This window comes from Oncorhynchus mykiss, chromosome 13 (assembly GCF_057628025.1).
Source record: "Oncorhynchus mykiss isolate SJ-2025 chromosome 13, ASM5762802v1, whole genome shotgun sequence".
NCBI classification, from domain to species: Eukaryota; Metazoa; Chordata; class Actinopteri; order Salmoniformes; family Salmonidae; genus Oncorhynchus; species Oncorhynchus mykiss.
In genome coordinates this window covers 4,561,492-4,585,512 of record NC_143034.1, presented here as the reverse complement: position 1 = coordinate 4,585,512, position 24,021 = coordinate 4,561,492, and the positions used below count along the sequence as shown (strand labels likewise).

General features: G+C 43.8%; 23 non-coding genes across 23 annotated transcripts; all 23 read right to left on the bottom strand.

Annotated features, from left to right (window-relative positions):
- Positions 1–4,279: 4,279 nt before the first annotated feature.
- trnal-uag (transfer RNA leucine (anticodon UAG)) lies at positions 4,280–4,361 on the bottom strand. The gene has a single exon. It is a non-coding gene; the product is annotated as a tRNA-Leu (tRNA).
- A 736-nt stretch (positions 4,362–5,097) lies between these two features.
- trnal-aag (transfer RNA leucine (anticodon AAG)) lies at positions 5,098–5,179 on the bottom strand. Its single transcript has one exon. It is a non-coding gene; the product is annotated as a tRNA-Leu (tRNA).
- Positions 5,180–5,915: 736 nt separating this feature from the next.
- trnal-aag (transfer RNA leucine (anticodon AAG)) lies at positions 5,916–5,997 on the bottom strand. The gene has a single exon. It is a non-coding gene; the product is annotated as a tRNA-Leu (tRNA).
- Positions 5,998–6,730: 733 nt separating this feature from the next.
- trnal-aag (transfer RNA leucine (anticodon AAG)) lies at positions 6,731–6,812 on the bottom strand. The gene has a single exon. It is a non-coding gene; the product is annotated as a tRNA-Leu (tRNA).
- A 736-nt stretch (positions 6,813–7,548) lies between these two features.
- On the bottom strand, positions 7,549–7,630 carry trnal-aag (transfer RNA leucine (anticodon AAG)). The gene has a single exon. It is a non-coding gene; the product is annotated as a tRNA-Leu (tRNA).
- A 736-nt stretch (positions 7,631–8,366) lies between these two features.
- On the bottom strand, positions 8,367–8,448 carry trnal-uag (transfer RNA leucine (anticodon UAG)). Its single transcript has one exon. It is a non-coding gene; the product is annotated as a tRNA-Leu (tRNA).
- Positions 8,449–9,184: 736 nt separating this feature from the next.
- Positions 9,185–9,266, bottom strand: trnal-uag (transfer RNA leucine (anticodon UAG)). The gene has a single exon. It is a non-coding gene; the product is annotated as a tRNA-Leu (tRNA).
- Positions 9,267–10,003: 737 nt separating this feature from the next.
- On the bottom strand, positions 10,004–10,085 carry trnal-aag (transfer RNA leucine (anticodon AAG)). The gene has a single exon. It is a non-coding gene; the product is annotated as a tRNA-Leu (tRNA).
- A 724-nt stretch (positions 10,086–10,809) lies between these two features.
- Positions 10,810–10,891, bottom strand: trnal-aag (transfer RNA leucine (anticodon AAG)). The gene has a single exon. It is a non-coding gene; the product is annotated as a tRNA-Leu (tRNA).
- A 737-nt stretch (positions 10,892–11,628) lies between these two features.
- On the bottom strand, positions 11,629–11,710 carry trnal-aag (transfer RNA leucine (anticodon AAG)). Its single transcript has one exon. It is a non-coding gene; the product is annotated as a tRNA-Leu (tRNA).
- A 736-nt stretch (positions 11,711–12,446) lies between these two features.
- Positions 12,447–12,528, bottom strand: trnal-uag (transfer RNA leucine (anticodon UAG)). Its single transcript has one exon. It is a non-coding gene; the product is annotated as a tRNA-Leu (tRNA).
- Positions 12,529–13,265: 737 nt separating this feature from the next.
- trnal-uag (transfer RNA leucine (anticodon UAG)) lies at positions 13,266–13,347 on the bottom strand. The gene has a single exon. It is a non-coding gene; the product is annotated as a tRNA-Leu (tRNA).
- A 737-nt stretch (positions 13,348–14,084) lies between these two features.
- trnal-uag (transfer RNA leucine (anticodon UAG)) lies at positions 14,085–14,166 on the bottom strand. The gene has a single exon. It is a non-coding gene; the product is annotated as a tRNA-Leu (tRNA).
- A 737-nt stretch (positions 14,167–14,903) lies between these two features.
- On the bottom strand, positions 14,904–14,985 carry trnal-uag (transfer RNA leucine (anticodon UAG)). Its single transcript has one exon. It is a non-coding gene; the product is annotated as a tRNA-Leu (tRNA).
- A 737-nt stretch (positions 14,986–15,722) lies between these two features.
- Positions 15,723–15,804, bottom strand: trnal-aag (transfer RNA leucine (anticodon AAG)). Its single transcript has one exon. It is a non-coding gene; the product is annotated as a tRNA-Leu (tRNA).
- A 735-nt stretch (positions 15,805–16,539) lies between these two features.
- On the bottom strand, positions 16,540–16,621 carry trnal-uag (transfer RNA leucine (anticodon UAG)). Its single transcript has one exon. It is a non-coding gene; the product is annotated as a tRNA-Leu (tRNA).
- A 737-nt stretch (positions 16,622–17,358) lies between these two features.
- On the bottom strand, positions 17,359–17,440 carry trnal-aag (transfer RNA leucine (anticodon AAG)). The gene has a single exon. It is a non-coding gene; the product is annotated as a tRNA-Leu (tRNA).
- Positions 17,441–17,684: 244 nt separating this feature from the next.
- Positions 17,685–17,766, bottom strand: trnal-uag (transfer RNA leucine (anticodon UAG)). Its single transcript has one exon. It is a non-coding gene; the product is annotated as a tRNA-Leu (tRNA).
- Positions 17,767–18,491: 725 nt separating this feature from the next.
- Positions 18,492–18,573, bottom strand: trnal-aag (transfer RNA leucine (anticodon AAG)). Its single transcript has one exon. It is a non-coding gene; the product is annotated as a tRNA-Leu (tRNA).
- A 737-nt stretch (positions 18,574–19,310) lies between these two features.
- trnal-aag (transfer RNA leucine (anticodon AAG)) lies at positions 19,311–19,392 on the bottom strand. The gene has a single exon. It is a non-coding gene; the product is annotated as a tRNA-Leu (tRNA).
- A 735-nt stretch (positions 19,393–20,127) lies between these two features.
- On the bottom strand, positions 20,128–20,209 carry trnal-aag (transfer RNA leucine (anticodon AAG)). The gene has a single exon. It is a non-coding gene; the product is annotated as a tRNA-Leu (tRNA).
- A 736-nt stretch (positions 20,210–20,945) lies between these two features.
- Positions 20,946–21,027, bottom strand: trnal-uag (transfer RNA leucine (anticodon UAG)). The gene has a single exon. It is a non-coding gene; the product is annotated as a tRNA-Leu (tRNA).
- A 1,556-nt stretch (positions 21,028–22,583) lies between these two features.
- Positions 22,584–22,665, bottom strand: trnal-uag (transfer RNA leucine (anticodon UAG)). The gene has a single exon. It is a non-coding gene; the product is annotated as a tRNA-Leu (tRNA).
- Positions 22,666–24,021: the final 1,356 nt, after the last annotated feature.

Below are 24,021 nucleotides of genomic sequence, written 5' to 3'. Positions count from 1 at the left end.
GTGGAACATGTTTTAACCAGTCAGAGAAGAGGAGCACTACCACTGGTCCCGCTGTGGAACATGTTTTAACCAGTTAGAGAAGAGGAGCACTACCACTGGTCCCGCTGTGGAACATGTTTTAACCAGTCAGAGAAGAGGAGCACTACCACTGGTCCCACTGTGGAACATGTTTTAACCAGTTAGAGAAGAGAAGCACTACCACTGGTCCCGCTGTGGAACATGTTTTAACCAGTTAGAGAAGAGGAGCACTACCACTGGTCCCGCTGTGGAACATGTTTTAACCAGTTAGAGAAGAGGAGCACTACCACTGGTCCCGCTGTGGAACATGTTTTAAAACCAGTTAGAGAAGAGGAGCACTACCACTGGTCCCGCTGTGGAACATGTTTTAACCAGTTAGAGAAGAGGAGCACTACCACTGGTCCTGCTGTGGAACATGTTTTAACCAGTTAGAGAAGAGGAGCACTACCACTGGTCCCGCTGTGGAACATGTTTTAACCAGTTAGAGAAGAGGAGCACTACCACTGGTCCCGCTGTGGAACATGTTTTAACCAGTTAGAGAAGAGGAGCACTACCACTGGTCCCACTGTGGAACATGTTTTAACCAGTTAGAGAAGAGGAGCACTACCACTGGTCCCGCTGTGGAACATGTTTTAACCAGTTAGAGAAGAGGAGCACTACCACTGGTCCCAATGTGGAACATGTTTTAACCAGTCAGAGAAGAGGAGCACTACCACTGGTCCTGCTGTGGAACATGTTTTAACCAGTTAGAGAAGAGGAGCACTACCACTGGTCCCGCTGTGGAACATGTTTTAACCAGTTAGAGAAGAGGAGCACTACCACTGGTCCCACTGTGGAACATGTTTTAAAACCAGTTAGAGAAGAGGAGCACTACCACTGGTCCCGCTGTGGAACATGTTTTAACCAGTCAGAGAAGAGGAGCACTACCACTGGTCCCGCTGTGGAACATGTTTTAACCAGTTAGAGAAGAGGAGCACTACCACTGGTCCTGCTGTGGAACATGTTTTAACCAGTTAGAGAAGAGGAGCACTACCACTGGTCCTGCTGTGGAACATGTTTTAACCAGTTAGAGAAGAGGAGCACTACCACTGGTCCCGCTGTGGAACATGTTTTAACCAGTTAGAGAAGAGGAGCACTACCACTGGTCCCACTGTGGAACATGTTTTAACCAGTCAGAGAAGAGGAGCACTACCACTGGTCCCACTGTGGAACATGTTTTAACCAGTTAGAGAAGAGGAGCACTACCACTGGTCCCGCTGTGGAACATGTTTTAAAACCAGTTAGAGAAGAGGAGCACTACCACTGGTCCCGCTGTGGAACATGTTTTAACCAGTTAGAGAAGATGAAATCACACGAGAGAATAGAGGCTGTGTTCTGTTTTTGACTGAGAATTTGGTTTTTTTTTTATGCCACCTGAAATCAAATAGTTTATATGAAATCTTCCTTAAAAAAAATAGGCCTACTTTAGTTTTTTTCATCTTAAAAAATAGCTCAAAGTCTGGCTAGGTCGGGTGGGAGGTAACCCAATGGGCATGTCTGGGTAGAATGGTGGGAGGTAACCCAATGGGCATGTCTGGGTAGAATGGTGGGAGGTAACCCAATGGGTATGTCTGGCTAGGTCGGGTGGGAGGTAACCCAATGGGTATGTCTGGGTAGAGTGGTGGGAGGTAACCCAATGGGTATGTCTGGGTAGAATGGTGGGAGGTAACCCAATGGGCATGTCTGGGTAGAATGGTGGGAGGTAACCCAATGGGTATGTCTGGGTAGAATGGTGGGAGGTAACCCAATGGGCATGTCTGGGTAGAATGGTGGGAGGTAACCCAATGGGCATGTCTGGGTAGAATGGTGGGAGGTAACCCAATGGGTATGTCTGGGTAGAATGGTGGGAGGTAACCCAGTGGGCATGTCTAGGGTAGAATGGTGGGAGGTAACCCAATGGGTATGTCTGGGTAGAATGGTGGGAGGTAACCCAATGGGCATGTCTGGGTAGAATGGTGGGAGGTAACCCAATGGGTATGTCTGGGTAGAATGGTGGGAGGTAACCCAATGGGTATGTCTGGGTAGAATGGTGGGAGTTAACCCAATGGGCATGTCTGGGTAGAATGGTGGGAGGTAACCCAATGGGCATGTCTGGGTAGAATGGTGGGAGGTAACCCAATGGGCATGTCTGGGTAGAATGGTGGGAGGTAACCCAATGGGCATGTCTGGGTAGAATGGTGGGAGGTAACCCAATGGGTATGTCTGGGTAGAATGGTGGGAGGTAACCCAATGGGCATGTCTGGGTAGAATGGTGGGAGGTAACCCAATGGGCATGTCTGGGTAGAATGGTGGGAGGTAACCCAATGGGTATGTCTGGGTAGAATGGTGGGAGGTAACCCAATGGGTATGTCTGGGTAGAATGGTGGGAGGTAACCCAATGGGTATGTCTGGGTAGAATGGTGGGAGGTAACCCAATTGGTATGTCTGGGTAGAATGGTGGGAGGTAACCCAATGGGTATGTCTGGGTAGAATGGTGGGAGGTAACCCAATGGGTATGTCTGGGTAGAATGGTGGGAGGTAACCCAATGGGTATGTCTGGGTAGATTGGTGGGAAGTAACCCAATGGGTATGTATGGGTAGAATGGTGGGAGGTAACCCAATGGGTATGTCTGGGTAGAATGGTGGGAGGTAACCCAATGGGTATGTCTGGGTAGAATGGTGGGAGGTAACCCAATGGGTGTGTCTTGGTAGGATTGGTGGAAGTTAGCACAATGGGTATGTCTGGGTAGAATGTTGGGAGGTAACCCAATGGGTATGTCTGGGTAGAATGGTGGGAGGTAACCCAATGGGTATGTCTGGGTAGAATGGTGGGAGGTAACCCAATGGGTATGTCTGGGTAAACAATATGACCTGGTGTATAGAACAGGATTACACAGTTCCCATTAGTTACTGGTGTCATGATGTTGGCCTGGGGGTAGGTTTATGACAGTCATAAATACCTCTTCCCCCCTTTTTCCTCTCTCTACCCTACTGATGTGAAATTTGAAAACCCCTTGGTTAACATAGAGATTCTGGGAACATCAGAAGGTGGGGGGAAATGAACTATATTCTGGTAATCCGACCAATTGAACATATGCATTGGTACTTAATGAATATGATGTCAGTTCGGTTGTCATCTGAGACATTCTCATCAATGATAAGATGATAAGTGGAAAGTCTACACATTGTAGTTATCAGATTCACATGGAATTGTTGTTCAATTTAAATGTTTGAATATAAAAATTATTGGTGAAGAGATTAAATGTAATTTTAGCTACCAAATGAGAGATTTGGGTTTTCATAAGGGTAGGGCTCTGCTCAACCAGTGGCCCGCCGCCCCTGTGAAGGGACATTGGTTATAAACTATGAAACACGCCCTCCTCTCCCTTCCTATATAAAGCCTTCATAAGGTTCATAAGGTTAGGGCTCTGCTCAACCAGCGGCCTGCCGCCCCTGTGAAGGGACATGGGTATAAAACATTTCAAACACGCCCTCTTCTCCCTTCCTATATAAAGCCTTGATGACTAAATGTAACCTCCTGTTCCGAGGATGTGAGGACGACGTTCCGATGTCAGAATGGTTCAGATAACGAAGCCACAGAACGAAGCCAACATCAGCGTGAGCTTTGGTTGCGAATGGTATTGACTTGTTAATTGTTTACTCCATGTGTAACTCTGTGTTGTCTGTTCACACTGCTATGCTTTATCTTGGCCAGGTCGCAGTTGCAAATGAGAACTTGTTCTCAACTAGCCTACCTGGTTAAATAAAGGTGAAATAAAAAAAATGAACTTTGAACTCTTATTCACTACAGAAGTGATGCCTCCTAGCCATTGAGTTAGCAACAGCAGCTGCAAACGAGGGTTAGGAAGGAACAGACAGAGTATCCCATCTATCACGCAATGACGTTACTACAACGTATCCAATTGACCACCAGAGACATTCTTCAAGGGACTCGGTTTGGCAACACGGCCTTCCATGTACCACCAACCTACCGAAACACAGCTCACAGTAAATATTTATTGCATTTTCCTTTTCCAAATTGGCGGTAATTTAGAATGCATAAAATACTGTATTTACGATAGCACAGGTAAGGCGTTAAGGCGATGGACTACACTATTGAGTTGGAACCCCATCCGTGACACACAACATTGCTTCTTTTCTCCCTTGCATGGGCGACAAGAAAGTAAAAACCCTGAAATAAAGCAGAACATGTGATAGCTTGCGCAAACAAACTCAATAAAGATGGCAGTGGTGGGATTTGAACCCACGCCTCCTTAGAGACTGGAGCCTTAATCCAGCGCCTTAGACCTCTCGGCCACACTACCCAGCTCTGGCAAAATATTCACACTTTCTCGTCAGTTACCTAGAGCGTCTGCACTCCCTTGTATTTTAGTCTTCTTTTTCATTTTCTTCTTTAAAATCTTTATGTATCTCATGTTGCTCTTGCGTCCTTCATCTTTTTTTGATTCTCTTTTTAAAAATCTTAATTTATCTGATGTTGCTCTTTCTTTCATCGTATAAACTTAGAATTAGTTTCTGCTTTCATGTCTGAAGCAGATTGAATTAGAAAAACACGGCAGATAATAGCAATAATAGACGTGGGAATGAGGGTAAAGGCTGGATTCCCTTTATTTTCCGGTGTCCTTGGTGGCCTTGTTTGAAATTACATTACAGTTTTCTGTTGAGAAAAAGTTGCAGTGGTGGACTTTGAACCGACAACTCTGAAAGACTGGGTCCTTAAATCCAGTTCTCTGGACAGCTCGCCCACAGTACCAACTGTTAAAATGGACGGCTGGGTCGTCCCACAGACCATCACAACTTTCCTTTTTTCCAATCAAGGATTTGACATGAACAACCACCGGTAGGAGGTGCAACTGCCACCGTGAGAGCACAGGACTTGGTGGCTGGTTGGTTAAGGCGACGGACTACACTATTGAGTTGGAACCCCATCCGTGACACACAACATTGCTTCTTTTCTCCCTTGCATGGCCCTGCATGAAAGTAAAAACGCTGAAATAAAGCAGAACATGTGATAGCTTGCGCAAACAAACTCAATAAAGATGGCAGTGGTGGGATTTGAACCCACGCCTCCTTAGAGACTGGAGCCTAAATCCAGCGCCTTAGACCGCTCGGCCACACTACCCAGCTCTGGCAAGATTTCCACACTTTCTCGTCAGTTACCTAGAGCGTCTGCACTCCCTTGTATTTTAGTCTTCTTTTTCATTTTCTTCTTTAAAATCTTTATGTATCTCATGTTGCTCTTGCGTCCTTCATCTTTTTTTGATTCTCTTTTTAAAAATCTTAATTTATCTGATGTTGCTCTTTCTTCCATCGTATAAACTTAGAATTAGTTTCTGCTTTTATGTCTGAAGCAGATTGAATTAGAAAAACACGGCAGATAATTGCAATAACAGAGGTGGGAATTAGGGTAAAGGCTGGATTCCCTTTATTTTCCGGTGTTCTTGGTGGCCTTGTTTGAAATGACATTACAGTTTTCTGTTGAGAAAAAGTGGCAGCGGTGGACTTTGAACCGACACCTCCGAAAGACTGGGTCCTTAAATCCAGTTCTCTGGACAGCTCGGCCACAGTTCCCACTGTTAAAATGGACTGCTTGGTCGTCGCACAGACCATCACAACTTTCCTTTTTTCCAATCAAGGAATTGACATGAACAACCACCAGTAGGAGGTGCAATTGCCAGCGCGGGGGCACAGGACTTGGTGGCTGGTTGGTTAAGGCGACGGACTACACTATTGAGTTGGAACCCCATCCGTGACACACAACATTGCTTCTTTTCTCCCTTGCATGGCCCTGCATGAAAGTAAAAACGCTGAAATAAAGAAGAACATTTGATAGCTTGCGCAAACAAACTCTATAAAGATGGCAGCGGTGGGATTTGAACCCACGCCTCCTTAGAGACTGGAGCCTAAATCCAGCGCCTTAGACCGCTCGGCCACACTACCCAGCTCTTGCAAGATTGCCAGACTTTCTCGTCAGTTACCTAGAGCGTCTGCAGTCCCTTGTATTTTAGTCTTTTTCATTTTCTTCTTTAAAATCTTTATGTATCTCATGTTGCTCTTGCGTCCTTCATCTTTTTTGATTCTCTTTCTAAAAATGTTAATTTATCTGATGTTGCTCTTTCTTTCATCGTATCAACTTAGAATTAGTTTCTGCTTTTATGTCTGAAGCAGATTGAATTAGAAAAACACGGCAGATAATTGCAATAACAGACGTGGGAATTAGGGTAAAGGCTGGATTCCCTTTATTTGTCCGGTGTCCTTGGTGGCCTTGTTTGAAATTACATTAAAGTTTTCTGTTGAGAAAAAGTGGCAGCGGTGGACTTTGAACCGACACCTCCGAAAGACTGGGTCCTTAAATCCAGTTCTCTGGACAGCTCGGCCACAGTACCCACTCTTAAAATGGACTGCTTGGTCGTCGCACAGACCATCACAACTTTCCTTTTTTCCAATCAAGGATTTGACGTGAACAACCACCGGTAGGAGGTGCAACTGCCACCGCGGGGGCACAGGACTTGGTGGCTGGTTGGTTAAGGCGATGGACTACACTATTGAGTCGGATCCCCATCCGTGACACACAAGATTGCTTCTTTTCTCCCTTGCATGCCCCTGCATGAAAGTAAAAACCCTGAAATAAAGCAGAACATGTGATAGCTTGCGCAAACAAACTCAATAAAGATGGCAGTGGTGGGATTTGAACCCGCGCCTCCTTAGAGACTGGAGCCTAAATCCAGCGCCTTAGACCACTCGGCCACACTACCCAGCTCTGGTAAGATTTCCCCACTTTCTCGTCAGTTACCTAGAGCGTCTGCACTCCCTTGTATTTTTGTCTTCTTTTTCATTTTCTTCTTTAAAATCTTTATGTATCTCATGTTGCTCTTGCGTCCTTCATCTTTTTTTTATTCTCTTTTTAAAAATCTTTATTTATCTGATGTTGCTCTTTCTTCCATCGTATAAACTTAGAATTAGTTTCTGCTTTTTTGTCTGAAGCAGATTGAATTAGAAAAACACGGCAGATAATTGCAATTACAGACGTGGGAATTAGGATAAAGGCTGGATTCCCTTTATTTTCCGGTGTCCTTGGTGGCCTTGTTTGAAATTACATTACAGTTTTCTGTTGAGAAAAAGTTGCAGCGGTGGACTTTGAACCGACACCTCCGAAAGACTGGGTCCATAAATCCAGTTCTCTGGACAGCTCGGCCACAGTTCCCACTGTTAAAATGGACTGCTTGGTCGTCGCACAGACCATCACAACTTTCCTTTTTTCCAATCAAGGAATTGACATGAACAACCACCAGTAGGAGGTGCAATTGCCAGCGCGGGGGCACAGGACTTGGTGGCTGGTTGGTTAAGGCGACGGACTACACTATTGAGTTGGAACCCCATCCGTGACACACAACATTGCTTCTTTTCTCCCTTGCATGGCCCTGCATGAAAGTAAAAACGCTGAAATAAAGCTGAACATGTGATAGCTTGCGCAAACAAACTCAATAAAGATGGCAGTGGTGGGATTTGAACCCACGCCTCCTTAGAGACTGGAGCCTAAATCCAGCACCTTAGACCGCTCGGCCACACTACCCAGCTCTGGCAAGATTTCCACACTTTCTCGTCAGTTACCTAGAGCGTCTGCACTCCCTTGTATTTTAGTCTTCTTTTTCATTTTCTTCTTTAAAATCTTTATGTATCTCATGTTGCTCTTGCGTCCTTCATCTTTTTTTGATTCTCTTTCTAAAAATCTTAATTTATCTGATGTTGCTCTTTCTTCCATCGTATAAACTTAGAATTAGTTTCTGCTTTTATGTCTGAAGCAGATTGAATTAGAAAAACACGGCAGATAATTGCAATAACAGACGTGGGAATGAGGGTAAAGGCTGGATTCCCTTTATTTTCCGGTGTCCTTGGTGGCCTTGTTTGAAATTACATTACAGTTTTCTGTTGAGAAAAAGTTGCAGTGGTGGACTTTGAACCGACACCTCTGAAAGACTGGGTCCTTAAATCCAGTTCTCTGGACAGCTTGGCCACAGTTCCCACTGTTAAAATAGACTGCTTGGTCATCGCACAGACCATCACAACTTTCCTTTTTTCCAATCAAGGAATTGACATGAACAACCACCAGTAGGAGGTGAAATTGCCAGCGCGGGGCCACAGGACTTGGTGGCTGGTTGGTTAAGGCGACGGACTACACTATTGAGTTGGAACCCCATCCGTGACACACAACATTGCTTATTTTCTCCCTTGCATGGCCCTGCATGAAAGTAAAAACGCTGAAATAAAGCAGAACATGTGATAGCTTGCGCAAACAAACTCAATAGAGATGGCAGTGGTGGGATGTGAACCCACGCCTCCTTAGAGACTGGAGCCTAAATCCAGCGCCTTAGACCGCTCGGCCACACTACCCAGCTCTGGCAAGATTTCCACACTTTCTCGTCAGTTACCTAGAGCGTCTGCACTCCCTTGTATTTTAGTCTTCTTTTTCATTTTCTTCTTTAAAATCTTTATGTATCTCATGTTGCTCTTGCGTCCTTCATCTTTTTTTGATTCTCTTTCTAAAAATCTTAATTTATCTGATGTTGCTCTTTCTTTCATCGTATAAACTTAGAATTAGTTTCTGCTTTTATGTCTGAAGCAGATTGAATTAGAAAAACACGGCAGATAATTGCAATAATAGACGTGGGAATGAGGGTAAAGGCTGGATTCCCTTTATTTTCCGGTGTCCTTGATGGCCTTGTTTGAAATTACATTACAGTTTTCTGTTGAGAAAAAGTTGCAGTGGTGGACTTTGAACCGACACCTCTGAAAGACTGGGTCCTTAAATCCAGTTCTCTGGACAGCTTGGCCACAGTTCCCACTGTTAAAATAGACTGCTTGGTCATCGCACAGACCATCACAACTTTCCTTTTTTCCAATCAAGGATTTGACGTGAACAACTACCGGTAGGAGGTGCAACTGCCACCGTGGGGGCACAGGACTTGGTGGCTGGTTGGTTAAGGCGATGGACTACACTATTGATTTGGAACCCCATCCGTGACACACAACGTTGCTTCTTTTCTCCCTTGCATGGCCCTGCATGAAAGTAAAAACACTGAAATAAAGCATAACATGTGATAGCTTGCGCAAACAAACTCAATAAAGATGGCAGTGGTGGGATTTGAACACACGCCTCCTTAGAGACTGGAGCCTTAATCCAGCGCCTTAGACCGCTCGGCCACACTACCCAGCTCTGGCAAGATTTCCAAACTTTCTCGTCAGTTACCTAGAGCGTCTGCACTTCCTTGTATTTTAGTCTTCTTTTTCATTTTCTTCTTTAAAATCTTTATGTATCTCATGTTGCTCTTGCGTCCTTCATCTTTTTTTGATTCTCTTTCTAAAAATCTTAATTTATCTGATGTTGCTCTTTCTTTCATCGTATAAACTTATAATTAGTTTCTGCTTTTATGTCTGAAGCAGATTGAATTAGAAAAACACGGCAGATAATAGCAAAAATAGACGTGGGAATGAGGGTAAAGGCTGGATTCCCTTTATTTGTCCGGTGTCCTTGGTGGCCTTGTTTGAAATTACATTACAGTTTTCTGTTGAGAAAAAGTTGCAGCGGTGGACTTTGAACCGACACCTCCGAAAGACTGGTTCCTTAAATCCAGTTCTCTGGACAGCTCGGCCAGAGTTCCCACTGTTAAAATGGACTGCTTGGTCTTCGCACAGACCATCACAACTTTGCTTTTTTCCAATCAAGGATTTGACGTGAACAACCACCGGTAGGAGGTGCAACTGCCACCGCGGGGGCACAGGACTTGGTGGCTGGTTGGTTAAGGCGATTGACTACACTATTGAGTTGGAACCCCATCCGTGACACACAACATTGCTTCTTTTCTCCCTTGCATGGCCCTGCATGAAAGTAAAAACGCTGAAATAAAGCAGAACATGTGATAGCTTGCGCAAACAAACTCAATAAAGATGGCAGTGGTGGGATTTGAACCCACGCCTCCTTAGAGACTGGAGCCTAAATCCAGCGCCTTAGACCGCTCGGCCACACTACCCAGCTCTGGCAAGATTTCCACACTTTCTCGTCAGTTACCTAGAGCGTCTGCACTCCCTTGTATTTTAGTCTTCTTTTTCATTTTCTTCTTTAAAATCTTTATGTATCTCATGTTGCTCTTGCGTCCTTCATCTTTTTTTGATTCTCTTTCTAAAAATCTTAATTTATCTGATGTTGCTCTTTCTTCCATCGTATAAACTTAGAATTAGTTTCTGCTTTTATGTCTGAAGCAGATTGAATTAGAAAAACACGGCAGATAATTGCAATAACAGACGTGGGAATGAGGGTAAAGGCTGGATTCCCTTTATTTTCCGGTGTCCTTGGTGGCCTTGTTTGAAATTACATTACAGTTTTCTGTTGAGAAAAAGTTGCAGTGGTGGACTTTGAACCGACACCGACACCTCCTTAAATCCAGTTCTCTGGACAGCTTGGCCACAGTTCCCACTGTTAAAATAGACTGCTTGGTCATCGCACAGACCATCACAACTTTCCTTTTTTCCAATCAAGGAATTGACATGAACAACCACCAGTAGGAGGTGAAATTGCCAGCGCGGGGCCACAGGACTTGGTGGCTGGTTGGTTAAGGCGACGGACTACATCCGTTGGAACCCCATCCGTGACACACAACATTGCTTCTTTTCTCCATTGCATGGCCCTGCATGAAAGTAAAAACGCTGAAATAAAGCAGAACATGTGATAGCTTGCGCAAACAAACTCAATAGAGATGGCAGTGGTGGGATGTGAACCCACGCCTCCTTAGAGACTGGAGCCTAAATCCAGCGCCTTAGACCGCTCGGCCACACTACCCAGCTCTGGCAAGATTTCCACACTTTCTCGTCAGTTACCTAGAGCGTCTGCACTCCCTTGTATTTTAGTCTTCTTTTTCATTTTCTTCTTTAAAATCTTTATGTATCTCATGTTGCTCTTGCGTCCTTCATCTTTTTTTGATTCTCTTTCTAAAAATCTTAATTTATCTGATGTTGCTCTTTCTTTCATCATATAAACTTAGAATTCGTTTCTGCTTTTATGTCTGAATCAGATTGAATTAGAAAAACACGGCAGATAATAGCAATAATAGACGTGGGAATGAGGGTAAAGGCTGGATTCCCTTTATTTGTCCGGTGTCCTTGGTGGCCTTGTTTGAAATTACATTACAGTTTTCTGTTGAGAAAAAGTTGCAGCGGTGGACTTTGAACCGACACCTCCGAAAGACTGGGTCCTTAAATCCAGTTCTCTGGACAGCTCGGCCACAGTTCCCACTGTTAAAATGGACTGCTTGGTCTTCGCACAGACCATCACAACTTTGCTTTTTTCCAATCAAGGATTTGACGTGAACAACCACCGGCAGGAGGTGCAACTGCCACCGCGGGGGCACAGGACTTGGTGGCTGGTTGGTTAAAGCGATTGACTACACTATTGAGTTGGAACCCCATCCGTGACACACAACATTGCTTCTTTTCTCCCTTGCATGGCCCTGCATGAAAGTAAAAACGCTGAAATAAAGCAGAACATGTGATAGCTTGCGCAAACAAACTCAATAAAGATGGTAGTGGTGGGATTTGAACCCACGCCTCCTTAGAGACTGGAGCCTAAATCCAGCGCCTTAGACCGCTCGGCCACACTACCCAGCTCTAGCAAGATTTCCACACTTTCTCGTCAGTTACCTAGAGCGTCTGCACTCCCTTGTATTTTAGTCTTCTTTTTCATTTTCTTCTTTAAAATCTTTATGTATCTCATGTTGCTCTTGCGTCCTTCATCTTTTTTTGATTCTCTTTCTAAAAATCTTAATTTATCTGATGTTGCTCTTTCTTTCATCGTATAAACTTAGAATTAGTTTCTGCTTTTATGTCTGAAGCAGATTGAATTAGAAAAACACGGCAGATAATTGCAATAATAGACGTGGGAATGAGGGTAAAGGCTGGATTCCCTTTATTTTCCGGTGTCCTTGGTGGCCTTGTTTGAAATTACATTACAGTTTTCTGTTGAGAAAAAGTTGCAGTGGTGGACTTTGAACCGACACCTCTGAAAGACTGGGTCCTTAAATCCAGTTCTCTGGACAGCTTGGCCACAGTTCCCACTGTTAAAATAGACTGCTTGGTCATCGCACAGACCATCACAACTTTCCTTTTTTCCAATCAAGGATTTGACGTGAACAACTACCGGTAGGAGGTGCAACTGCCACCGTGGGGGCACAGGACTTGGTGGCTGGTTGGTTAAGGCGATGGACTACACTATTGATTTGGAACCCCATCCGTGACACACAACGTTGCTTCTTTTCTCCCTTGCATGGCCCTGCATGAAAGTAAAAACACTGAAATAAAGCATAACATGTGATAGCTTGCGCAAACAAACTCAATAAAGATGGCAGTGGTGGGATTTGAACACACGCCTCCTTAGAGACTGGAGCCTTAATCCAGCGCCTTAGACCGCTCGGCCACACTACCCAGCTCTGGCAAGATTTCCAAACTTTCTCGTCAGTTACCTAGAGCGTCTGCACTTCCTTGTATTTTAGTCTTCTTTTTCATTTTCTTCTTTAAAATCTTTATGTATCTCATGTTGCTCTTGCGTCCTTCATCTTTTTTTGATTCTCTTTCTAAAAATCTTAATTTATCTGATGTTGCTCTTTCTTTCATCGTATAAACTTAGAATTAGTTTCTGCTTTTATGTCTGAAGCAGATTGAATTAGAAAAACACGGCAGATAATTGCAATAATAGACGTGGGAATGAGGGTAAAGGCTGGATTCCCTTTATTTGTCCGGTGTCCTTGGTGGCCTTGTTTGAAATGACATTACAGTTTTCTGTTGAGAAAAAGTTACAGCGGTGGACTTTGAACCGACACCTCCGAAAGACTGGGTCCTTAAATCCAGTTCTCTGGACAGCTCGGCCACAGTTCCCACTGTTAAAATGGACTGCTTGGTCGTCGCACAGACCATCACAACTTTCCTTTTTTCCAATCAAGGATTTGACATGAACAACCACCGGTAGGAGGTGCAACTGCCACTGCGGGGGCACAGGATTTGGTGGCTAATTGGTTAAGGCGATGGACTACACTATTGAGTCGGATCCCCATCCGTGAAACACAACATTGCTTATTTTCTCCCTTGCATGGCCCTTCATGAAAGTAAAAACTCTGAAATAAAGCAGAACATGTGATAGCTTGCGCAAACAAACTCAATAAAGATGGCAGTGGTGGGATTTGAACCCACGCCTCCTTAGAGACTGGAGCCTTAATCCAGCGCCTTAGACCGCTCGGCCACACTACCCAGCTGTGGCAAAATATTCACACTTTCTCGTCAGTTACCTAGAGCGTCTGCACTCCCTTGTATTTCAGTCTTCTTTTTCATTTTCTTCTTTAAAATCTTTATGTATCTCATGTTGCTCTTGCGTCCTTCATCTTTTTTTGATTCTCTTTCTAAAAATGTTAATTTATCTGATGTTGCTCTTTCTTTCATGGTATAAACTTAGAATTAGTTTCTGCTTTTATGTCTGAAGCAGATTGAATTAGAAAAACACGGCAGATAATTGCAATAACAGACGTGGGAATGAGGGTAAAGGCTGGATTCCCTTTATTTGTCCGGTGTCCTTGGTGGCCTTGTTTGAAATTACATTACAGTTTTCTGTTGAGAAAAAGTTGCAGCGGTGGACTTTGAACCGACACCTCCGAAAGACTGGGTCCTTAAATCCAGTTCTCTGGACAGCTCGGCCACAGTACCAACTGTTAAAATGGACTGCTGGGTCGTCCCACAGACCATCACAACTTTCCTTTTTTCCAATCAAGGATTTGACGTGAACAACCACCGGTAGGAGGTGCAACTGCCACCGCGGGGGCACAGGACTTGGTGGCTGGTTGGTTAAGGCGATGGACTACACTATCGAGTTGGAACCCCATCCGTGACACACAACATTGCTTCTTTTCTCCCTTGCATGGCCCTGCATGAAAGTAAAACCGCTGAAATAAAGCAGAAAATGTGATAGCTTGCGCAAACAAACTCAATAAAGATGGCAGTGGTGGGATTTGAACCCACGCCTCCTTAGAGACTGGAGCCTTAATCCAGCGCCTTAGACCGCTCGGCCACACTACCCAGCTGTGGCAAAATATTCACACTTTCTCGTCAGTTACCTAGAGCGTCTGCACTCCCTTGTATTTCAGTCTTCTTTTTCATTTTCTTCTTTAAAATCTTTATGTATCTCATGTTGCTCTTGCGTCCTTCATCTTTTTTTGATTCTCTTTCTAAAAATGTTAATTTATCTGATGATGCTCTTTCTTCCATCGTATAAACTGAGAATTAGTTTCTGCTTTTATATCTGAAGCAGATTGAATTAGAAAAACATGGCAGATAATTGCAATAACAGACGTGGGAATTAGGGTAAAGGCTGGATTCCCTTTATTTGTCCGGTGTCCTTGGTGGCCTTGTTTGAAATGACATTACAGTTTTCTGTTGAGAAAAAGTTACAGCGGTGGACTTTGAACCGACACCTCCGAAAGACTGGGTCCTTAAATCCAGTTCTCTGGACAGCTCGGACACAGTTCCCACTGTTAAAATGGACTGCTTGGTCGTCGCACAGACCATCACAACTTTCCTTTTTTCCAATCAAGGATTTGACATGAACAACCACCGGTAGGAGGTGCAACTGCCACTGCGGGGGCACAGGATTTGGTGGCTAATTGGTTAAGGCGATGGACTACACTATTGAGTCGGATCCCCATCCGTGAAACACAACATTGCTTATTTTCTCCCTTGCATGGCCCTGCATGAAAGTAAAAACTCTGAAATAAAGCAGAACATGTGATAGCTTGCGCAAACAAACTCAATAAAGATGGCAGTGGTGGGATTTGAACCCACGCCTCCTTAGAGACTGGAGCCTTAATCCAGCGCCTTAGACCGCTCGGCCACACTACCCAGCTGTGGCAAAATATTCACACTTTCTCGTCAGTTACCTAGAGCGTCTGCACTCCCTTGTATTTCAGTCTTCTTTTTCATTTTCTTCTTTAAAATCTTTATGTATCTCATGTTGCTCTTGCGTCCTTCAACTTTTTTTGATTCTCTTTCTAAAAATGTTAATTTATCTGATGTTGCTCTTTCTTTCATGGTATAAACTTAGAATTAGTTTCTGCTTTTATGTCTGAAGCAGATTGAATTAGAAAAACACGGCAGATAATTGCAATAACAGACGTGGGAATGAGGGTAAAGGCTGGATTCCCTTTATTTGTCCGGTGTCCTTGGTGGCCTTGTTTGAAATTACATTACAGTTTTCTGTTGAGAAAAAGTTGCAGCGGTGGACTTTGAACCCACACCTCTGAAAGACTGGATCCTTAAATACAGTTCTCTGGACAGCTTGGCCACAGTACCCACTGTTAAAATGGACTGCTAGGTCGTCACACAGCCCAGCCCAACTTTCATTGTTTACAATCTAGGCTTTGACGTGAACAACCACCGGTAGGAGGTGCAACTGCCACCGCGGGAGCACAGGACTTGGTGGCTGGTTGGTTAAGACGATGGACTACACTATTAAATTGGAACCCCATCCGTGACACACATCATTACTTCTTTTCTCCCTAGCATGGCCCGACATGAAAGTAAAAAACATGAAATAAAGCAGAACATGTGATAGCTTGTGCAAAAAAACTCAATAAAGTTGGCAATGGAGGGATTTGAACCCACGCCTCCTTAGAGACTGGAGCCTTAATCCAGCGCCTTAGACCGCTCGGCCACACTACCCAGCTCTGGCTAAACATTCACACTTTCTCGTCAGTTACCTAGAGCGTCTGTACTTCCTTGTATTTTAGTCTTCTTTTTCATTTTCTTCTTTAAAATCTTTATGTATCTCATGTTGCTCTTGCTTCCGTCATCTTTTTTTTATTCTCTTTTAAAAAATCTTGATTTGTCTCATGTTGCTCTTTCTTCCATTGTGTACACTGAAAATTAGTTTCTGCTTTTATGTCTGAAGCAGATTGAATCTGAAAAACACAGCAGATATTTTCAAAAACAGATGTGGGAATTATGGTAAAGGCTGGATTCCCTTTTTTGTCCGGTGTCCTTGGTGGCCTTGTTTGAAATTACATTACAGTTTTTTGTTGAGAAAAAGTTAAAGCGGTGGACTTTGAACCCACACCTCTGAAAGACTGGATCCTTAAATAAAGTTCTCTGGACAGCTTGGCCACAGTACCCACTGTTAAAATGGACTGCTAGGTTGTCGCACAGCCCAGGCCAACTTTCCTTGTTTACAATCAAGGCTTTGACGTGAACAAGGAGGTGGGAGGTAGGAGGTGGAACTGCCACCGCGGGAGCACAGGACTTGGTGGCTGGTTGGTTAAGGCAATGGACTACACTATTGAGTTGGAACCCCATCCGTGACACACATCATTTCTTCTTTTCTCCCTTGCATGGGCGACATGAAAGTAAAAACCCTGAAATAACACCGAACATGTGATAGCTTGCGCAAACAAACTCAGATGGCAGTGGTGGGATTTGAACCCACGCCTCCTAAGAGACTGGAGCCTAAATCCAGCGCCTTAGACCGCTCGGCCACACTACCCAGCTCTGGCAAAATATTCACACTTTCTCGTCAGTTACCTAGAGCGTCTGCACTCCCTTGTATTTTAGTCTTCTTTTTCATTTTCTTCTTTAAAATCTTTATGTATCTCATGTTGCTCTTGCGTCCTTCATCTTTTTTTGATTCTCTTTCTAAAAATGTTAATTTATCTGATGTTGCTCTTTCTTTCATCGTATAAACTGAGAATTAGTTTCTGCTTTTATATCTGAAGCAGATTGAATTAGAAAAACATGGCAGATAATTGCAATAACAGACGTGGGAATTAGGGTAAAGGCTGGATTCCCTTTATTTGTCCGGTGTCCTTGGTGGCCTTGTTTGAAATGACATTACAGTTTTCTGTTGAGAAAAAGTTGCAGCGGTGGACTTTGAACCGACACCTCCGAAAGACTGGGTCCTTAAATCCAGTTCTCTGGACAGCTCGGCCACAGTTCCCACTGTTAAAATGGACTGCTAGGTCGTCACACAGCCCAGCCCAACTTTCCTTTTTTCCAATCAAGGATTTGACGTGAACAACCACCGGTAGGAGGTGCAACTGCCACTGCGGGGGCACAGGATTTGGTGGCTAATTGGTTAAGGCGATGGACTACACTATTGAGTCGGATCCCCATCCGTGACACACAACATTGCTTATTTTCTCCCTTGCACGGCCCTGCATGAAAGTAAAAACTCTGAAATAAAGCAGAGCATGTGATAGCTTGCGCAAACAAACTCAATAAAGATGGCAGTGGTGGGATTTGAACCCACGCCTCCTTAGAGACTGGAGCCTTAATCCAGCGCCTTAGACCGCTCGGCCACACTACCCAGCAGTGGCAAAATATTCACACTTTCTCGTCAGTTACCTAGAGCGTCTGCACTCCCTTGTAAAAAATGGAGCACAGGACTTGGTGGCTGGTTGGTTTAGGCGATGGACTACACTATTAAATTGGAACCCCATCCGTGACACACATCATTGCTTCTTTTCTCCCTAGCATGGCCCGACATGAAAGTAAAAAACATGAAATAAAGCAGAACATGTGATAGCTTGTGCAAAAAAACTCAATAAAGTTGGCAATGGAGGGATTTGAACCCACGCCTCCTTAGAGACTGGAGCCTTAATCCAGCGCCTTAGACCACTCGGCCACACTACCCAGCTCTGGCTAAATATTCACACTTTCTCGTCAGTTACCTAGAGCGTCTGTACTTCCTTGTATTTTAGTCTTCTTTTTCATTTTCTTCTTTAAAATCTTTATGCATCTCATGTTGCTCTTGCGTCCTTCATCTTTTTTTGATTCTCTTTCTAAAAATCTTAATTTATCTGATGTTGCTCTTTCTTTCATCGTATAAACTTAGAATTAGTTTCTGCTTTTATGTCTGAAGCAGATTGAATCTGAAAAACACAGCAGATATTTTCAAAAACAGATGTGGGAATTATGGTAAAGGCTGGATTCCCTTTTTTGTCCGGTGTCCTTGGTGGCCTTGTTTGAAATTACATTACAGTTTTTTGTTGAGAAAAAGTTAAAGCGGTGGACTTTGAACCTACACCTCTGAAAGACTGGATCCTTAAATAAAGTTCTCTGGACAGCTTGGCCACAGTACCCACTGTTAAATTGGACTGCTAGGTTGTCGCACAGCCCAGGCCAACTTTCCTTGTTTACAATCAAGGCTTTGACGTGAACAAGGAGGTGGGAGGTAGGAGGTGCAACTGCCACCGCGGGAGCACAGGACTTGGTGGCTGGTTGGTTAAGACTACACTATTGAGTTGGAACCCCATCCGTGACACACATCATTTCTTTTCTCCCTTGCATGGGCGACATGAAAGTAAAAACCCTGAAATAACGCCGAACATGTGATAGCTTGCGCAAACAAACTCAGATGGCAGTGGTGGGATTTGAACCCACGCCTCTTTAGAGACTGGAGCCTAAATCCAGCGCCTTAGACCGCTCGGCCACACTACCCAGCTCTGGCAAAATATTCACACTTTCTCGTCAGTTACCTAGAGCGTCTGCACTCCCTTGTATTTTAGTCTTCTTTTTCATTTTCTTCTTTAAAATCTTTATGTATCTCATGTTGCTCTTGCGTCCATCATCTTTTTTTGATTCTCTTTTTAAAAATCTTGATTTGTCTCATGTTGCTCTTTCTTCCATTGTGTACACTGAAAATTAGTTTCTGCTTTTATGTCTGAAGCAGATTGAATCTGAAAAACACAGCAGATAATTTCAAAAACAGAGGTGGGAATTAGGGTAAAGGCTGGATTCCCTTTATTTGTCCGGTGTCCTTGGTGGCCTTGTTTGAAATGACATTACAGTTTTCTGTTGAGAAAAAGTTGCAGCGGTGGACTTTGAACCGACACCTCCGAAAGACTGGGTCCTTAAATCCAGTTCTCTGGACAGCTCGTCCACAGTACCCACTGTTAAAATGGACTGCTGGGACATCGCACAGCCCAGCCCAAGTTTCCTTGTTTCCAATCAAGGCTTTGACGTGATAAAACACCGGTAGGAGGTGCAACTGCCACCGCGTGGGCACAGGACTTGGTGGCTGGTTGGTTAAGGCGATGGACTACACTATTGAGTTGGAACCCCATCCGCGACACACAACATTGCTTATTTTCTCCCTTGCAAAGCCCTGCATGAAAGTAAAAACACTGAAATAAAGCAGAACATGTGATAGCTTGCGCAAACAAACTCAATAAAGATGGCAGTGGTGGGATTTGAACCCACGCCTCCTTAGAGACTGGAGCCTTAATCCAGCGCCTTAGACCACTCGGCCACACTACCCAACTCTGACAAGCTTCCACACTTTCTCGTAAGTTACCTAGAGCGTCTGCACTTCCTTGTATTTTAGTCTTCTTTTTCATTTTCTTCTTTAAAATCTTTATGTATCTCATGTTGCTCTTGCGTCCTTCATCTTTTTTTGATTCTCTTTCTAAAAATCTTAATTTATCTGATGTTGCTCTTTCTTTCATCGTATAAACTTAGAATTAGTTTCTGCTTTTATGTCTGAAGCAGATTGAATTAGAAAAACACGTCAGATAATAGCAATAATAGACGTGGGAATGAGGGTAAAGGCTGGATTCCCTTTATTTTCCGGTGTCCTTGGTGGCCTTGTTTGAAATTACATTACAGTTTTCTGTTGAGAAAAAGTTGCAGTGGTGGACTTTGAACCGACACCTCTGAAAGACTGGGTCCTTAAATCCAGTTCTCTGGACAGCTCGCCCACAGTACCAACTGTTAAAATGGACTGCTGGGTCGTCCCACAGACCATCACAACTTTCCTTTTTTCCAATCAAGGATTTGACGTGAACAACCACCGGTAGGAGGTGCAACTGCCACCGTGAGAGCACAGGACTTGGTGGCTGGTTGGTTAAGGCGATGGACTACACTATTGAGTTGGAACCCCATCCGTGACACAGAACATTGCTTATTTTCTCCCTTGCATGGCCCTGCATGAAAGTAAAAACGCTGAAATAAAGCAGAACATGTGATAGCTTGCGCAAAAAAACTCAACAAAGATGACAGTGGTGGGATTTGAACCCACGCCTCCTTAGAGACTGGAGCCTTAATCCAGCGCCTTAGACCGCTCGGCCACACTACCCAGCTCTGGCAAATTATTCACACTTTCTCGTCAGTTACCTAGAGCGTCTGCACTTCCTTCAATTTTTGTCCTCTTTTTAATTTTCTTCTTTAAAATCTTTATGTATCTCATGTTGCTCTTGAGTCCTTCATCTTTTTTTGATTCTCTTTTTAAAAATCTTAATTTATCTGATGTTGCTCTTTCTTCCATCGTATAAACTTAGAATTAGTTTCTGCTTTTATGTCTGAAGCAGATTGAATTAGAAAAACACGGCAGATAATTGCAATAACAGACGTGGGAATTAGGGTAAAGGCTGGATTCCCTTTATTTTCCGGTGTCCTTGGTGGCCTTGTTTGAAATTACATTACAGTTTTCTGTTGAGAAAAAGTTGCAGTGGTGGACTTTGAACCGACACCTCTGAAAGACTGGGTCCTTAAATCCAGTTCTCTGGACAGCTCGCCCACAGTACCAACTGTTAAAATGGATTGCTGGGTCGTCCCACAGACCATCACAACTTTCCTTTTTTCCAATCAGGGATTTGACATGAACAACCACCGGTAGGAGGTGCAACTGCCACCGTGAGAGCACAGGACTTGGTGGCTGGTTGGTTAAGGCGATGGACCACACTATTGAGTTGGAACCCCATCCGTGACACACAACATTTGTTTTTTTCTCCCTTGCATGGCCCTACATGAAAGTAAAAACGCTGAAATAAAGCAGAACATCTGATAGCTTGTGCAAACAAACTCAATAAAGATGGCAGTGGTGGGATTTGAACCCACGCCTCCTTAGAGACTGGAGCCTTAATCCAGCGCCTTAGACCGCTCGGCCACACTACCCAACTCTGGCTAAATATTCACACTTTCTCGTCAGTTACCTAGAGCGTCTGCACTCCCTTGTATTTTAGTCTTCTTCTTCATTTTCTTCTTTAAAATCTTTATGTATCTCATGTTGCTCTTGCGTCCTTCATCTTTTTTTGATTCTATTTTTAAAAATCTTAATTTATCTGATGTTGCTCTTTCTTCCATCGTATAAACTTAGAATTAGTTTCTGCTTTTATGTCTGAAGCAGATTGAATTAGAAAAACACGGCAGATAATTGCAATAACAGACAAGGGAATTAGGGTAAAGGCTGGATTCCCTTTATTTGTCCGGTGTCCTTGGTGGCCTTGTTTGAAATTACATTACAGTTTTCTGTTGAGAAAAAGTTGCAGAGGTGGACTTTGAACCTACACCTCCGAAAGACTGGGTCCTTAAATCCAGTTCTCTGGACAGCTCGGCCACAGTTCCCACTGTTAAAATGGACTGCTTGGTCGTCGCACAGACCATCACAACTTTCCTTTTTTCCAATCAAGGATTTGACGTGAACAACCACCGGTAGGAGGTGCAACTGCCACTGCGGGGGCACAGGACTTGGTGGCTGGTTGGTTAAGGCGATGGACTACACTATTGAGTCGGATCCCCATCCGTGACACACAACATTGCTTCTTTTCTCCCTTGCATGGCCCTGCATGAAAGTAAAAACTCTGAAATAAAGCAGAACATGTGATAGCTTGCGCAAACAAACTCAATAAAGATGGCAGTGGTGGGATTTGAACCCACGCCTCCTTAGAGACTGGAGCCTTAATCGAGCGCCTTAGACCGCTCAGCCACACTACCCAGCTCTGGCAAAATATTCACACTTTCTAATCAGTTACCTAGAGCGTCTGCTCTCCCTTGTATTTTAGTCTTCTTTTTCATTTTCTTCTTTAAAATCTTTATGTATCTCATGTTGCTCTTGCGTCCTTCATCTTTTTTTGATTCTCTTTTTAAAAATCTTAATTTATCTGATGTTGCTCTTTCTTCCATCGTATAAACTTAGAATTAGTTTCTGCTTTCATGTCTGAAGCAGATTGAATTAGAAAAACACGGCAGATAATTGCAATAACAGACGTGGGAATTAGGGTAAAGGCTGAATTACCTTTATTTGTCCGGTGTCCTTGGTGGCCTTGTTTGAAATTACATTACAGTTTTCTGTTGAGAAAAAGTTGCAGAGGTGGACTTTGAACCTACACCTCCGAAAGACTGGGTCCTTAAATCCAGTTCTCTGGACAGCTCGGCCACAGTTCCCACTGTTAAAATGGACTGCTTGGTCGTCGCACAGACCATCACAACTTTCCTTTTTTCCAATCAAGGATTTGACGTGAACAACCACCGGTAGGAGGTGCAACTGCCACCGTGAGAGTGCAGGACTTGGTGGCTGGTGGGTTAAGGCGACGGACTACACAATTGAGTTGGAACCCCATCCGTGACACACAACATTGCTTCTTTTCTCCCTTGCATGGCCCTACATGAAAGTAAAAATGCTGAAATAAAGCAGAACATGTGATAGCTTGCGCAAACAAACTCAATAAAGATGGCAGTGGTGGGATTTGAACCCACGCCTCCTTAGAGACTGGAGCCTAAATCCAGCGCCTTAGACCGCTCGGCCACACTACCCAGCTCTGGCAAGATTTCCACACTTTCTCGTCAGTTACCTAGAGCGTCTGCACTCCCTTGTATTTTAGTCTTCTTTTTCATTTTCTTCTTTAAAATCTTTATGTATCTCATGTGGCTCTTGCGTCCTTCATCTTTTTTTGATTCTCTTTTTAAAAATGTTAATTTATCTGATGTTGCTCTTTCTTCCATCGTATAAACTTAGAATTAGTTTCTGCTTTTTTGTCTGAAGCAGATTGAATTAGAAAAACACGGCAGATAATTGCAATAACAGACGTGGGAATTAGGGTAAAGGCTGGATTCCCTTTATTTTCCGGTGTCCTTGGTGGCCTTGTTTGAAAATACATTACAGTTTTCTGTTGAGAAAAAGTTGCAGCGGTGGACTTTGAACCCACACCTCCGAAAGACTGGGTCCTTAAATCCAGTTCTCTGGACAGCTCGGCCACAGTTCCCACTGTTAAAATGGACTGCTGGGTCATCGCACAGCCCAGCCCAAGTTTCCTTGTTTCCAATCAAGGCTTTGACGTGATAAACCACCGGTAAGAGGTGCAACTGCCACCGCGGGGGCACAGGACTTTGTGGCTGGTTGGTTAAGGCAATGGACTACACTATTGAGTTGGAACCCTATCCGTGACACACAACATTGCCTCTTTTCTCCCTTGCATGGCCCTGCATGAAAGTTAAAACGCTGAAATAAAGCAGAACATGTGATAGCTTGCGCAAACAAAGTCAATAAAGATGGCAGTGGTGGGATTTGAACCCACACCTCCGAAAGACTGGGTCCTTAAATCCAGTTCTCTGGACAGCTCGGCCACAGTTCCAACTGTTAATATGGACTGCTTGGTCGTCGCACAGACCATCACAACTTTCCTTTTTTCCAATCAAGGATTTGACATGAACAACCAACGGTAGGAGGTGCAACTGCCACCGTGAGAGCACAGGACTTGGTGGCTGGTTGGTTAAGGCGATGGACTACACTATTGAGTTGGAACCCCATCCGTGACACACAACATTGATTTTTTTCTCTCTTACATGAAAGTAAAAACACTGAAATAAAGCAGAACATGTGATAGCTTGCGCAAACAAACTCAATAAAAGTGGCAGTGGGGGGATTTGAACTCACGCCTCCTTAGAGACTGGAGCCTTAATCCAGCGCCTTAGACCGCTCGGCCACACTTCCCAGCCCTGCCAAAATATTCACACTTTCTCGTCAGTTACCTAGAGCGTCTGCACTTCCTTGTATTTTAGTCTTCTTTTTCATTTTCTTCTTTAAAATCTTTATGTATCTCATGTTGCTCTTGCGTCCTTCATCTTTTTTTGATTCTCTTTTTAAAAATCTGAATTTATCTGATGTTGCTC